This window comes from Glycine max, chromosome 17 (genome assembly GCF_000004515.6).
Source record: "Glycine max cultivar Williams 82 chromosome 17, Glycine_max_v4.0, whole genome shotgun sequence".
In the NCBI taxonomy this organism is placed as follows: Eukaryota; Viridiplantae; Streptophyta; class Magnoliopsida; order Fabales; family Fabaceae; genus Glycine; species Glycine max.
The window spans coordinates 36,608,470-36,624,347 of record NC_038253.2 but is presented as its reverse complement, the minus strand read 5'-3'; positions in this window follow the sequence as shown (position 1 = coordinate 36,624,347).

Here is a 15,878-nt window from a genome sequence, read left to right as displayed (position 1 = left end):
CTTTGAAAGGACTTGACGATACTCAACAAAGTAAATCCAAGCCTCCTGCTAGGTGAATTGTTGTTAAAGTAAGTTATTTAAACAATATGTTTATACTTATATTTTAGTACTGTGTAGACTAATTTGTACTGAATGTTGCATATCTAAATTTCATAATGTATTTAGTGTAATAGACAAAAAGGAAGCACTGAGTGTGGGTATTACGTCATGCACTGGATGTCAACTATAATCTTAGGAAATTTCCAGAATAATTGGGAAATGTTAATTTTTAATTCACCAAATTTAATATTATTATGATTGCTAATATATTATTAACTTATGTTTTATTATATCATGCAGTATTTCACTGATCCTAGACCATTGGAACCAGAAAGATTGAAGGCGCTTCGCAACCGGTGGGCAAAAGTACTATTTGAAAGTGAAAAATGAAACTTAGGATGTTTAGACAATTTTGTAATTGTAGTTTATATTTACTTACTTAATTTACAATTCATGTCTCAACATTAAATATGTTTTAAATTCATAGTAATTAGTAAATTTCTCATTGAATTTTCTGGTAAAAATTGTTTCAAAACGGAATGAAAATTATATGTTGTGTGGTCTGATTTTAAAATTTGCAGGTTATTCTTGGGATTTATTGAAAAAACAGACATCATGTTAAAAAAAATTCTAAAACAACATCGGTTTTTAAAAAAACTGATGTGAAATGTTATTTACAACATCAATTTTTTTAAAAACTGATGTTAAATGTCACATACCTCAACATTTTTTATCATCGGTTTTTCAAGTAATCGATCTTAAATGTGACATTTGACATCGGTTTTTAAAAAAACTGATGTTGTAAGTAACATTTCACATCAGTTTTTTTAAAAAACTATGTGAAATGTCACCTACAACATCAGTTTTTTAAAAAACCGATGTCAAATGTCACATTTAACATCGGTTATTTTAAAAACCGATGTTAAATGTCACTTACAACATCAGCTTTTTAAAAAAAAAACTGATGTGAAATGTTACTTACAACATCAGTTTTTAAAAAACCGATGTCACATGTCACATTTAACATCGATTATTTAAAAAACTGATGTTAAATGTCACTTACAACATCAGTTTTTTAAAAAACCGATGTTGATTTATAGATTTATAAATTTTTTTTCATAATTCGTATCATATAACATCGCTTATTTAAATAACCGATGTTGTATTTATTAGTTAACATCGGTTTTGAAAAACTGATGTTAATGATACTACTTTCCACATCGGTACTTTTAACATCAATTAATAACCGATGTTGAAAGTCTTAAATAATCGATGTTAAAACCTTATTTTCTAGTAGTGTCTTTTGCTGCCTCAGACGTCATTTGGTCAATTTTCTTGGTGCAGGTCATCTTCCACTTCACATGTTGTCTGATAGGAGATGGAGGATCAATGATAATGTTAGTGCTTTTGGATTTAGCAGCTTCCTCTAGTTGTTTCTTTTTCTTCTCCTCCATCAACTTGTTTTCTTGAAATTCATAACCCCCACGAGACAACACGTGAGCGGAAATGTTTTGTTCCTAAATGGCCTGTGCCTTATTTTGCACATCCTTTAAAAAATTAAACATTATCCAAAGTTATTATTACTAACAATAATAAGTAAATTTAAAGTTTAAAACAATGAAAATCACAAAGTTACCTCCCATGAAGGGTCTTTGTGGCTCTGACAAAATTGGGTCCACTTCTCCTTGCGGATGTTGTACTTTTCGCAAATAGTGTTATCGACATCATCCTTGTCGACTACAAGTGCCCATTTTGACGCCAAATCAAACTTAAATTATCTACACCGCTCCCCCACGGTCTGAAGTATTTTATTTTTTGTCCTCAAATCAGATGCTTCAGGGATATAAAATTCAGTCTGACAAATGAAAATTACATTTTATTGTTAGTAAATTACAATTTTATTGTTAATCAACAACATGCAGCATTTAAGTAAAATACTTGAATATCCTCCCACAACAAATCCTTCTCAGCAGCAGAGACTAGTTTCAAATTCTCGTATGTCACATCCACCTCATCAAGAGCGACAATCCCCAAATATGTTCTTAACTTCTTTTTGTGGAGACCGTCGGTTTTCCCAGTTGCAGGATCCACATGGACCAAGGGTCTCTCTGCCCCAATTGGTCTAGTAGCCAATGATCTCAACCGAGTTGCTTTTCTTGTCCTCTTCATGGTAGAAGGTGAATGTGATGTTGAATCAGTAGAAGGAGGAGGAGGGGAGCTGGGTGATGTAGACATTTGTCTGTTAAGAAAAAATATTAATTTTAAAAATGATCATAAACTATTTTATGTTATGTAACTGAATAAACTGCAATGAAGTACATATAAAAAAATTACATTAGACGATGTTAATTAATTCTTCTTCATCATGATCATTACGATTTGCATGAACGTTGTCAGCTTCTTCCTCTTCGATGACGTTAGGCGAGATTTGTGTGGACAAAGGACTAACATAAGTATCAATGAGTGAATCATCATCTTTAACATTAACACTAATTGTTTTCTCATGTAGAACCACTAACCACTTTTCATCACAAGGGTCTTGAACATAAAATACCTATTTAGCTTGTTCTGCCATGATGAAAGGGTCATTCTGGTAAGCGAGTTTCTTAAGATCTATCAATGTAAATCCTACATCATCGGTCCACACACCGATATTGTTGTCAACCCACTTACATTTGAAAACACAGATAGTGAATTTGACATAATTAAGCTCCCAGATTTCTTTAACAAAAGATGTTGTATAGTTTTGTTCCTTGCGTAAGAAGTTTGACAATCAAATCAAGGTTGCAGTTAACAAGTTAATTTTCAATTTGGATAGAATTTACTTTATTATTAGTATGGATACATGAATCTTTTTATCTTACAATATACACACATATTTTTTCAACCAACTCTTTGAATAGATTGCATGGTAACCCCTGACAGATTATCACAATTCAAAATAGAAATTAAATAATTTGGGAAAAGAATGAAATTTGATTTGTAGAATATTTGATTTAAAAAGGTAAGGATTAGATAGAAGATAAAAAATATATTTTGAATAAGATTTAGGTTTGAGAAATTTTGGGATTAATTAATCTAATAATTTAAGGTTCTTCATAATTCTTTTCTAATGACGAATCAATCTAAGGTAATCTTCGTTCTCTTTCAAGAAATGGAGATGTGCAGAATTGAATTAACTCTTACTATCGTGGTGCTATGTTCAATTAAACCCTTTACAATCTTTACTTGCTAATTTGTTTTATCCACCCAGGATTAATTTATTGTCATGAATTAAAACTTAAGTTCTCCTCCTATGATTCCAATTCGTTAAGTTCACCTCTCATTTCATTCCTAAGCGTCTAAAATCATGAAAAGTGATCAAGCGTCTAACATATATAAATTGCAATAACAGAAGAATTAAACAAAAAAATTAAAGAAAACCTCAAAATAATTAAATTAACATAGAACAATTGTCAATAAAAACATAAAACCAACGTAGAGGGAGGATATCATAATCTTTGAGGTGATTTTAGCATGGGACCTTTCTCTCTCCTCTTTCTCCCATGAACAAATGTGAAATAAACTAGAGATTAGACTCTACTAGAACTAATTAATAAATAGAGATTATTGATATAAAAAAGGTATAGATTAGACCGGAGAAACTAGAGTGTTTTCTGATTGGTGTACAATATATGCATATACTAGACTTTGGCTCGTGCGGATGCATGGGCTCATACTCCTATTTGAGTATTGAAAAGTTGGAATAATTAATATTGAGTTACATGTAGGTAATAAAGTATGATTTTAAGGCAACATGTTAATACTATATATTGTTTGATATTATTTAGAATAAAAGAAAGGATGCACAATAAAAATATGTGAATCAAACGATTACATGATTGGATAATATGTAGCTCACTAAGTCATGAAAGATTAAGAACACTAAATCATGAAACATCAAGAGGCAGAAAAAAAGATTTGAGAAAAAATATAAATCAACGAAATAAGTTTATAATTAATCAAAACAAACTGTAAACTGTTTAGTCAAAATTAAAAAGAAATTGAAAAATTGTTTGATACCCAAAGGTATTGAACTTACAACATTAATAAAAATATCAAAAGAAGGCACATGAAAGAACCTCTAGGATGCACATGACTACAATCAGATATTAGTAGTGTCATACCGTACCTTCAAATTGTTGACTGCATTTTTTTTCTCTTCTTTTTGATCGAATCCCCTACATCATAAATTAAAGAAAGCAATACACACACAAAAATTACAGAGCATAAACCTTTCGTCTGCGTTTATTCCACAATTAAAATTCATATAACATTACAAGTGATAACCGAAATCTTACAATATTAATAAAAATATGAGAAGGCACATGAAAGAACCTTTGGGATGCACATGACTACTTGTGTCTTCAAATTGTTGACTGTATTTTTTTTTTCTTCTTTTTGATTGAATCCCCTCCACCATAAATTAAAGAAAGCAATACACACACAAAAATTATAGAACATAAACCTTTCGTCCACGTTTAATCTACAATTAAAATTCATAGAACATTATAGATGGTAACTGGAATCTTACAAAATCAATAAAAATGAGAAGAAGGCACATGAAAGAACCTTTGGGATGCACATGGCTACAATAAGATATTAGTAGTGTCAGCCCATGCCTTCAAAGTGTTGACTGCATGTTTTTTTTTTCTTCCTTTTCATTGAATCCTCTCCACCATAAATTAAAGAAAGCAATATACACAAAAATTATAGAGCATACACCTAATAGAATATGCTTATTAATTTGAAAATTATGATAATTTTCATAACAGAATATTTAAAATTCATTGTTAAGTACCTATTAATTTGAAATGAAAACTAACAAAAATATATATAAAATATGCTTATTAATTAAGCGTTAATAAATTGACAATGATTACAATAAAAACAAATACAAAATTGAAGTTGGTTTGAATAATATGTTAAGATTGATAGTGTAATATTTAAGATTGACTCTTAAGTACTTACTAATTAGGAATAAGTTAACGACTAACAGAATATGGTTATTAATTTGAAAATTATGATTATTTGTTGTTAAGTACCTATTAATTTGAAATGAAAATTAACAAAAATACAAATAAATATGTTGATTAATTAAACGCTAATAAATTGACAATCATTACAACAAAAACAAATACAAAATTGAAGCTAATTTGAATAATATGTTAAAATTGATAGTGTAATATTTTTAATTTATTATTAAGTACCTACTATTTAGGAATAAATCAACGTCTAAATTGTCATCATTTCAATCTCCTAATAGAACTTTAATAAAGAAAATCAAAGTTGATAAAATGCAAATTCACCACAAACTATCACACTGTAGAATCTAAAACAGAACCAAAAATCCAACCTTTTCAAAAAATTCTTGTTAAATTCAAAACCAACAATATCAACCTCATGAAACAAAAAAAAGGGTCACAAATCACAAAAACTAACCAATTCAAAACACTATAGCTATGGCAGCAACATTAACACTACAACTATACTCATGCATTTGAAATGAAAATTAACAAAAATACGAACAAAATATGCGTATTAATTAAACATCAATAAATTGACAATTATTACGGAAAAAACAAATACAAAGTTGAAGTTGGTTAACATTGACGAATTTGATTTATTTTGATGACGAATTTGGTAACAAATCCAAAAATCTCCCGTGTTTTATTTTAATAAATTAAACTATAGTTTAATTTTTATCTTTGACATTTTTAAACTATATTTATTAATTATTTATTTATTTTTCGTTTGAAACATTAATGTTATGTTAACATTTAAATTTAAAAATAAAATTAATTTATTATAATGATGACAAAATGTACTGATATTGATAATTATTTATTTCCATGCAAATTGATTTCGGTCATTTGATTTAAAATGCAAATCCATCAATAATCATTGAAACAAATATAGAAAATAAATATAAATTAAAAATATGATCTTTCAAAATCCAGAAATTGAAGTGAAAGCTCAACAAAATCCAAACAGCCCAAGAATCATTCATTCATGGGAAACTGAAGCAAGTTAAACGCAAAAGATCAAAAATTATTAAATGTTGATTGACATTGACGAATTTGAATTATTTTGATGACGAATTTGATAATAAATCCTCACATCTAGCGTGTTTTATTTGAATAAATTAAATTTTAAGCGTTAATTTTTTAGCTTTGATATTTTTAAATTATATTTATTAATTATTTATTTTATTATGATGGACTGTAGACAATGCTGTTTTTTTTATAAAAAAAATTAATTTTCTATTGTAAAACCCTTCGTAAAGTCATAGGAATGGTGATTTATTACCAACATTAGTGTAACATCTTAAATTTTCTACACGGTATCTATTTCAACTCTCAACAATCTTACATTAATGAATACCGTACTGCCTCCACAATTTCAATCCCATTTGAAAAATGACTTTTTGGTAAAGTACAACATTAAATGTAGCAGTTGAGTGTCAGAACTCAGAAATGAGTGTCCGACCATTTAGTGCTCATTCACCTTTTTCCTAGCTTGGGTTCAACTATTTAAGTGTTCTTCACATTCTGATCTCACAAATCCATTTCAATCGGAATAATATGTTTACTATTACTATTAGCATCAACATTGAATAAATTAAATAAATTTTTAATTGATTACATGTTACTAATTGAATAAATAAATTAATAATAACAGTTAAAGTATTATATATTAACCTTAATGATACAATAATTCAAATTACATGTTAATAATTGAATAAATAAATTAATAATAACAGTTAAAGTATTTTAGATTAACCTTAATGCAGTAATTCAAATTCAAATTAGAAATTTTAAAATGTTGCATGATCTGAGTTTGAATTCTATAGACACAATAAACATAAAATGTGGAGGAAAAATCTTTAAAATTGCAACTAATATATTCCAGATAACGCTTTGGGTGGCAGTTTCTTTATTTGTTCAATTGAAGATCAAATCTTCAGCACCACCGTTAGCCTGTCCCAAAAATCAGACCACAAAAAAAACGAGAAAAAAATAAATAAAAATGTCTCCTTTATTCTTCAAGACTTTAATTGTGAATAATATTGTTGCAAAAAATCAGCAATAACTCTTGTAACAAAAATGGCAGAAGATCATTTAAAAAAATGAAAAAGAATAAAGGAGAAACAAAAAGCGGAGAAGAATCAACAACAACAAAAAAAATAGATAAAAATTAGACAAAAAACGGGAAAAAATAGATAAAAATGACACCTTTATTCTTCCAGACCGCCTTGTGAATCATATTGTTGCAAAAAATCAGCAACAACTCTTGTAGCAAAGATGGCAGAAGATCATTTTCAAAAAAAAAAATGAAAAAGAATAGAGGAGAGTAGAGAAGAGAGAACGGAAAGATACCAATTGGGGAGAGAGAACTGAGGGAGAAGAGAGAACTGAGGGAGAACAGGGAGAGGGAATGCGAAAATGGAAAACGCAAAAGGATAGTCTTGAAAAGAACCCAGAAATCATTTTCCAGTCAACCCAAGCAAAAAACTGACAAACCAAGCAAAAAAGCTTCGGCCTTTGGGTTTTCCTCATGGAAGAGAAAACAACCAAGCAAAAAATTTAAACTTTTGTATAAAGGAAGAATAATACACAAACACGGTCAAATAAGGCCGAGGATCACAAAAAAATCCAAGTTTTTGTACCGACAGAATCCACAAATCAATGGAGAAAGAACCATGCAAACGAAAAAGGAAAACACAAAAGGATAGTCTTGAAAAGAACCTAGAAACTGTTTTTCAACCAACCCAAGCAAAGAACTGCCAAACCAAGCAAAAAAGCTTCAGCCTTTGGGTTTTCCTCACGAAAGAGAAAACAACCAAGCAAAAAAATTAAACTTTTGTATAAAGGAAGAACAATACACAACCATGGTCAAATAATGTCAAGGATCACAAAAAAATCCAAGCTTTTGTACCGACAAAACCCAGAAATCAATGGTGAAAGAACCAAGCAAATGAAAAACCAAAACACAGAAGGATAGTCTTGAAAAGAACCCAAAAATCATTTTTCGGTCAACCCAAGCAAAGAACTGCCAAACCAAGCCAAAAAGCTTCGACCTTTGGGTTTTCCTCTTGGAAGAGAAAATAACCAAGCAAAAGCCTTTGGGTTTTTCGGCCAAACCAAGCAAACGGAAAACGAAAACGCAGAAGAATAGTTTGGAAAAGAACCCAGAAATCAATGGAGAAAGAACCAAGCAAATGAAAACCAAAACGCGGAAGGATAGTCTTGAAAAGAACTCAAAAATCATTTTCCGGCTAACCCAAGCAAAGAACTGCCAAACCAAGCCAAAAAGCTTCGGCCTTTGGGTTTTCCTCTCGGAAGAGAAAACAACCAAGCAAGAGCCTTTGGGTTTTTCGGCCAAACCAAGCAAACGGAAAACGAAAACGTAGAAGAATAGTTTTGAAAAGAACCCATAAATCAATGGAGAAAGAACTAAGCAAATGAAAAACCAAAACGCAGAAGGATAGTCTTGAAAAGAACCCAAAAATCATTTTTCAGCCAACCCAAGCAAAGAACTGCCAAACCAAGCCAAAAAGCTTCGGCCTTTGGGTTTTCCTCTTAGAAGAGAAAACAATCAAGCAAGAGCCTTTGGGTTTTTCGGCCAAACCAAGCAAACGGAAAACAAAAACGTAGAAGAATAGTTTTGAAAAGAACCCAGAAAAAATCATTTTTCAGCCAACCCAAGGAAACAACTGCCAAACCAAGCAAAAAAGCTTCAGCCTTTGGGTTTTCCTCACGGGAGAGAAAAGAACCAAGCATCAGCCTTTGGGTTTTCCTCACGGGAGAGAAAAGAACCAAGCATCAGCCTTTGGGTTTTTCGGCCAAAACAACCAAATGAAAAAAGAAAACACATAAGGATAGGAGACAAAAGAACCCAAAAATCATTTTTCGGCCAAACCAACCAAAGAACTGTCAAACCCAGGAAAAAATCTTAGAGCCTTTGGGTTTTTCTCACGTGAGAGAAACCAACGGGCAAACCAAGCAACAACCTTTCGCTTTTTCGGCCAAAACAATAGGAGAGTGATGGATTCCCTCATTCCTGTCCGGCATTTGGAGAACAACAACACCAAAACATTGTCTTCGATTGCACTGGAATGAGAGAGAATGAAGAACGGGTAGGAAAAAAAAGAAAGAGAATGAAAGAGAGAATGAGAATAGGAAACGGTGGAGAGAGAATGTGCATTTTATATCAACTAAGATAATTGTGCGTTTTCAAATTCTGAATGGAGATAATTGGTACCGCATTATTACGGTTTTTGAAAATGCAAATGTCTTGGAATGGGTAAAACATCAAGTAACTCATTTAATTTTTTTTATTAAGAAAAACATAAATGTTAAAATTTGCTAGACCGATACGTCACCAAAGATTAATGTTGACATTTTTTAGCGAGAAATGGAAACACTACGTTGTGACAGCTGACCATCTAGAGTCTTGTTTATATAAGTATAGTAGATTTCTTTTGTCAATTAAAGGGACTTGACTGCGTACTAGATGTCATGATTATTTGATTTTTAAATACGGTACTAGATGTCATGATTATTTGATTTTTAAATACGGTACTGGTGGGATGCAATCATTTTTCACTTTTACTACCTAACAAGATTGAATAAATGAAAAAGGCTGTTGGATCTACCTCACATGTAATTTTGCTAAACTTGCTGCCATACTCTAATTACTAGTAGTGATATGTTAACTTAATTGGTGAGTTTGCATGATTCATTGATTTGGAAATCTGAAAATTATAGTGTTTTACGCTATTTTAACTTGATGTCATGCTCTAATTAAAATGATAAGACAGAATTGATTTTTATTTGGAGGAGGCAATATTATAATTTAAATTGGTGAAAGACTAATGAATTAAAATATACAACCTTACATATGATTCCACGAGATTTTCTAGTCATTTCTATCTCAATTCTTACTTCACATTGTGATGGATTACATTCAAAAGATTGGTGTTGGACAGACATAAAAGGTAATTACATTAATACTTTTAATTAAATATTCATATTAATTATATATTTGAATGAACTTGCTGTCCTTTTCGGGTTCAACTAAATTGAAGGTGGACAAAATGTTACTCCAAAATGTGTTAGATAAAACAGAAGTTTATGATGTTAATATATATATATATATATATATATATATATATATATATATATATATATATATATATATATATTTCAATTTTAACAATATCAATTATTAGTGATTTTAATTTGGATGTTTTTTTGTTTCATAAAACAAGTGGCCAAAGCGAGATTGCTGAAGAGTAAAATATCAATTGAAGAATGAAAATTAAAATTGAAGTTGTTTTTATTATTATTTAGACTTAAAGAATTGAATTAATATTTTTAATGAACTTATGTTTTAGATAGATTAATTTTATTTTAACTAATGTTTTAAAGAGACTAATGTTATTTGAATTTATGCTTATGCAATATATATATATTTTAAAGAGTCTAATTCTCATTAAATTGTTGAACATTATATATTTTTCTTTGTTTACTAAAAAGAGTTTTTTTTTCAGTTTTTAATTTTTTTAATATTCATGGTATCTATGGGTAGTTACATATGCAGGTACCCACAAGTTTACGGACAGACATGAACGGATAGTTTAGCATGCGGGACGGATAGCAGTTAGCTACTCATGTCTGCCGTGGCCATGTCCGTTGCCATTCCTAACCAATGCCCTAATTCATGCAATTGAAAAATTTGGACATCAAAATTGGTCCTACTGTGGAGCTCTTGATGTGGGTATTCATGGATTGTGTCAAACCGTGGCTTGCATTGGATGATCTTCCAATACATGCAGCTGCTACCAGTTGGCTTATCTACTCCAGGTTTTACCGTAGCACAACTTGTTTCATTTGCAGCTTCTTATGAGGGTGCGTTTTTGTTTTGGTTTGAAAACAAGCATCTTGCATGTGAAGTTTTGCAAACGCCTTGATGATGAGTTTGTCAAGTTGTCAAAAGCGAACACAGTTGGTTTTCCTATAAGAAAGGTCGATCAAAGTATAGATAAACTACGTGAACCCATAAGAAAGTTGAACATGTATCTAGTATATGTACCATATCGCGCGTGTAAGATGATAATATTTTAAAAAGTGAGGAATGAAATGTCTTAATTAATTTAAAAAAATAAGAGATTAAAATTACGAATTTCTTCAAAGATAAAAATACTAAAATTATGAATTTTTTTTAAAAAATAGAAATTACATTTTAGTCAAAAGATAATTGTTGCACATATACGATTTAAAGTATTGGTATGATATGATACGGTACGATGTGTTACGCAAGAATTTTTTAAAAAAAATGTAGGATTGAGTATGTAAGTTGTATTAATTATAAAAAAATTATAGGTATATAAATAAAATTACTGGTAAGTTTAAATTATAATATTTCCTAATGTTACAATATAAATTAGCAAAATATTGTAATTCATCATTTCTTGGTTAGAATTTCTATGCATGCCACCAGGTTTGCTGAAATTCAAGTGTTTCTCTATTTTTCTCCTTTGCTCTTCCTGCTTACCCTCAACCCTCAAGCCAAAGAGAATTGAAGTTCTTTTTTCATTAAAATGTAAAAAGAAAAAAGAAAGGAAAAAAAATTCCATAAATATGGTTGCTGCCATATGATTTGGATATCTATTTATAAAAATACGTGCATATGATATATATATATATATATATATATATATATATATATATATATATATATATATGGGTATGAGATCAATTCTGGACTAAAGTACAAATCTTATGTTTTAAAAATAATGTATTTGCAATTGATTTGGAATCAAGGAAGTAACAACAAATCGAGTTCTTGTTTGTCCTTTCAGTGGGGTCTTAGAGATTTCTCAAGATTCATGCACAATTTTTCTACACCTAGTTCTGTCATTTCACCATGGTTTTTTAAAAATCTTCTTAGAAACTACCATTTCAGTCTTAAAAAATATTTGAAGGTACCATAACATATATAGTTATTTACAACAAGAGTTACTATCAGGGTACCAAGCTTCTTCTCCAACAGTGTTTCAATGGCAAGAAAAACTGCTAGCATCTCCGCTTCCAAAGCAGTACAGATTCCCATGTAAGGGCCAAGAGCACCAACCGCCACTCCCCTCTCATCCCGAGTGTACAGAAAGGGTGTTGTTGGCAAAACGTAACTGATTACGAGCTAGTCAAATACCCCACAACCCAAAAACAGTAGCTGATGCTCTTCTAACAAGCATTACCTTTTTGCTGTTTTTCTGTCCCACCAAAACCAATAGAGCATTTACATGTTGGGTTATTTACTCTAGTAATTTTTAAAATCAACGTGGCCCAACCTGCCTTATTAATTTGCATCTTCTTGTAATTAGGGTGCCTCTCTGTTTCCGTTTTAAACCAACCACCTTGCATGTTGAGTTTTGCAAAACACCTTGATGGTGAGTTAAACAAGCTTATCGAGTTGTTAGAAGTGGACCCATCAGTTGGGGTCATATCCATGCCATAAAATTAACAGGGTTGGACTCATTTAATTAGTACGTTTAATTTGAAAGTTTACGAGGAATATGAGTTGTTCATTGATATTGATTACCGTGAAATATTAATATGCTAGTGGGGGCTTTATATGGTGTAGTAATGAGAATAATGCAAAGTAAGTTTATATATAATTCATAAATCAAGAAGATATATATTGGTTTCTGGATTTACCTTTTCTTTTTTAAGGCTGAGCATTTTCAATCGTGCAAACTTGTGAAAAATAAAAAGGGAAATAGTTGTTTATTTCTTGTAACATTTTATGGTATGTTTGGTTTGCATTTTTATTTTTTATTTTTATTTTTTGAAAATTATTTTTATTTTTAAAAGATTAGAATTCTAAAAATATGTTTGGTTTGATTTCTTGTTTTCTGTTTTGTAAAAATAAAAACACGAAAAATTTATAATATATTGATTTCTTATCTTCTTATATTTTTATATTTGCTTAAAACGGAAACATATTTTTATAATATTTTTATATCTGTCACCGCATGAGATTTTTTTTTTTCATTTTCTAGTTTGTTTGGAAAAATATTTTTACTAAAAATGTTTTTAAAAATTCAACCAAACACATTTTCATCACCATTTTTTATTTTCAGTAAAAATGAAAACAGGAAATCATCAAACCAAACACTCCGTTATCTTCCTAGCTTGAGCTGTATTTACCTAAGCATTAGATGGCCTTTTGTTTGTAAACCACTTGAGTTGATTAGTTCTTAAATAATAATTCTTATGATAGATAGTGACAAATCCTTGTTGAGGTCGTGATACATAAATACTCGATGTCTTGATCTTTTAAGCTGGCCGGGCATGCTAACATAAGGTTAATTTTTACAAATAGAACAATACTATATCGATACACACATTTTTCAAAATATATATTAAGGTATTTCTCATTTTCTTATTGGCATCTAATGTGTATAGGCAGATGAGCAATCTAAGTTATTTTAAAAGTAATTTTTTTTCTTTATGATGGTAATGAGTAATTAATTTAATCATTAGATTTCAAAAAGAAAAAATAGTGAAAATATAAAAGAGTTCTCATGGAATAACTTGATTTCTCTTCATGTAAAAGAGTTAATTTAGTCATTCTATCTTTGACAATGTAAGTATTTAATTTGATGTATCTAGTTATTTGATATCCATCATTAATGCTTAAATTTATGTCTTCGAAGAATTCTGGATCGAGCTTAAGTTACTGGCTAAATTAATAAGTTACGAAAATAGCGTAGCTAAGATCTAGCGTAGAATTTGAAGATGGATGAAACCTGTTTGAAGATTTGAGAATATTATTATGTGTTGCTTTAAGCAAAAATAATAAAAGTTCAATGTGATATTTACTAGCCATAAACTTTATTCGTTAGTACGTATTGTTAAACTCTTTGGCGGTGAAGTCTTTTCATAACTTGAAGGAAAATATAGCACATAACATTAATATATATCCACGTAGCATGCAACACGATGAAAGTGGTTCACTATAATTAGTTAAGCTGCAGTTCAATTATGATGTGTCAAAACCAAAGCTTTTTTTTTAAGGACTAAGACTCTTATTAATAAACATTTTGATGTGAATAATTAATTTGAGAATTAAGACAAGCTTCGTGAAAACCTGCGGTAAATGAGATGCATTTTCAATCTTCATTTTCTAGTTCTAGCTATCTAATTCTCGTTTACATACCTTGATCTTTTTACCTGGTGCTAATAATTATAGAGTAAATAGTTAATTTAATCCTTAATTTATATCACGTTATTTTAGTCTTTAAAATTAAAGAAAACTTAAAACAATTGGTTGACTAGTTTGACTTTTTATTAATTTTAGAGACTTAAATGACAATAAAGTATAAATTCAAAGACTAATTATCTAAAAAAAAACTATTTATTTAATAATTACATGAAGATAAAGAAGACACATTTTCAACTTTTTTAAAAAATTAAATATACATTCTCTCTCTCTATATATACTTAAAAAGTCTTTTGGCATTAAAAATATATAAATTTTGATGGATTTTTTTAAAGAAGAATTTTGATGAATTTCATTACACTTTTTAATATATGAAATTTATCAGATAATTTTATCCATATCCTTGAGATTTTGCTATAAAAGATATATTATTAAATAATTGTAGAAATTTAAAAAAAAAATAGAAAATCAACGTATAATTTTAAATTTTTGTTCAAATCCAAAAGTGAGAATGAGAAAATATTATTTCAAAAAAGGTTATTAAAGTTAAAATCAATATAACTATTAAAGATTAAAAAATTATATTAATTTTACTTTTTTTTTTATCAAAATCTCATCATTTCTTATTATTTTTTCACTAACTCTTATAATTTTAAATATATTTCTAAAAATTCACATAATTTTTTTAAATCTTATAAATCTATAAAGTTCTATTCAAATTCTTGAAATTCTAATGATATAAATAAATTAAAATTTAAACTATCATAAAATTTTTGTAAAAAATATGATATATTATAATATTCCTACATAATCTTTAAAATTAATAAAAAAATTTATATTAAAATAATCTTTTAAAATTCTAATTGAATATCGATCCTAAATATACATTTTAAACTTTCAACAAGAAGAGGAAGGAACATTTTCAACTTTCAACATAATTTGAAAACATCCCTTTTAAAAACATTAATTTTATATTAAATAAAATAACAAATAATTATTAAAAAAATTCAAAATACATTAATTACTAATGTTAATATTAATAAATAATGTAAGTTGTCTTTTTGTATAAACTAGTGGACCAATAAGAAACTTAAACGTGTATGTCCAAGTCAGTCACACAAAAAATTCATAATAATTATTTAAAATTAGGACTGACTCATATTATTAATATTAATATTTAATATTAAATATATAATACTACCATAAATGTGAACCAATAGTGCTTTGGGCAGTCACATCATTTCACCACCCTGTTTAATCTCGTCACTTTTTTCTTCTACTAAACCACTGAGAGACTCTTTCAGACACACACATACCTTCTCTAGAAATTCAAATCTCTTTTTCCAGCAAAATCCCGAAGCTCTCGCACACTCAAACTTCTCAACATTCTCGCTCTCTACGGTTCCCTTCGCTACGGTGCGTTTCGTTTTTTTTTTTCTTTATTTTTCCTTCTCTTTGGTTCGTGTTCTTCTCCCTTGCTTTCAAAAACAACTGTTGTTGCCGCCTTATAAATTCTCCCGCGTTGCTCAAAACGCGTCACCGGAAACGGTGCACTGCTTCCGATTACGCTC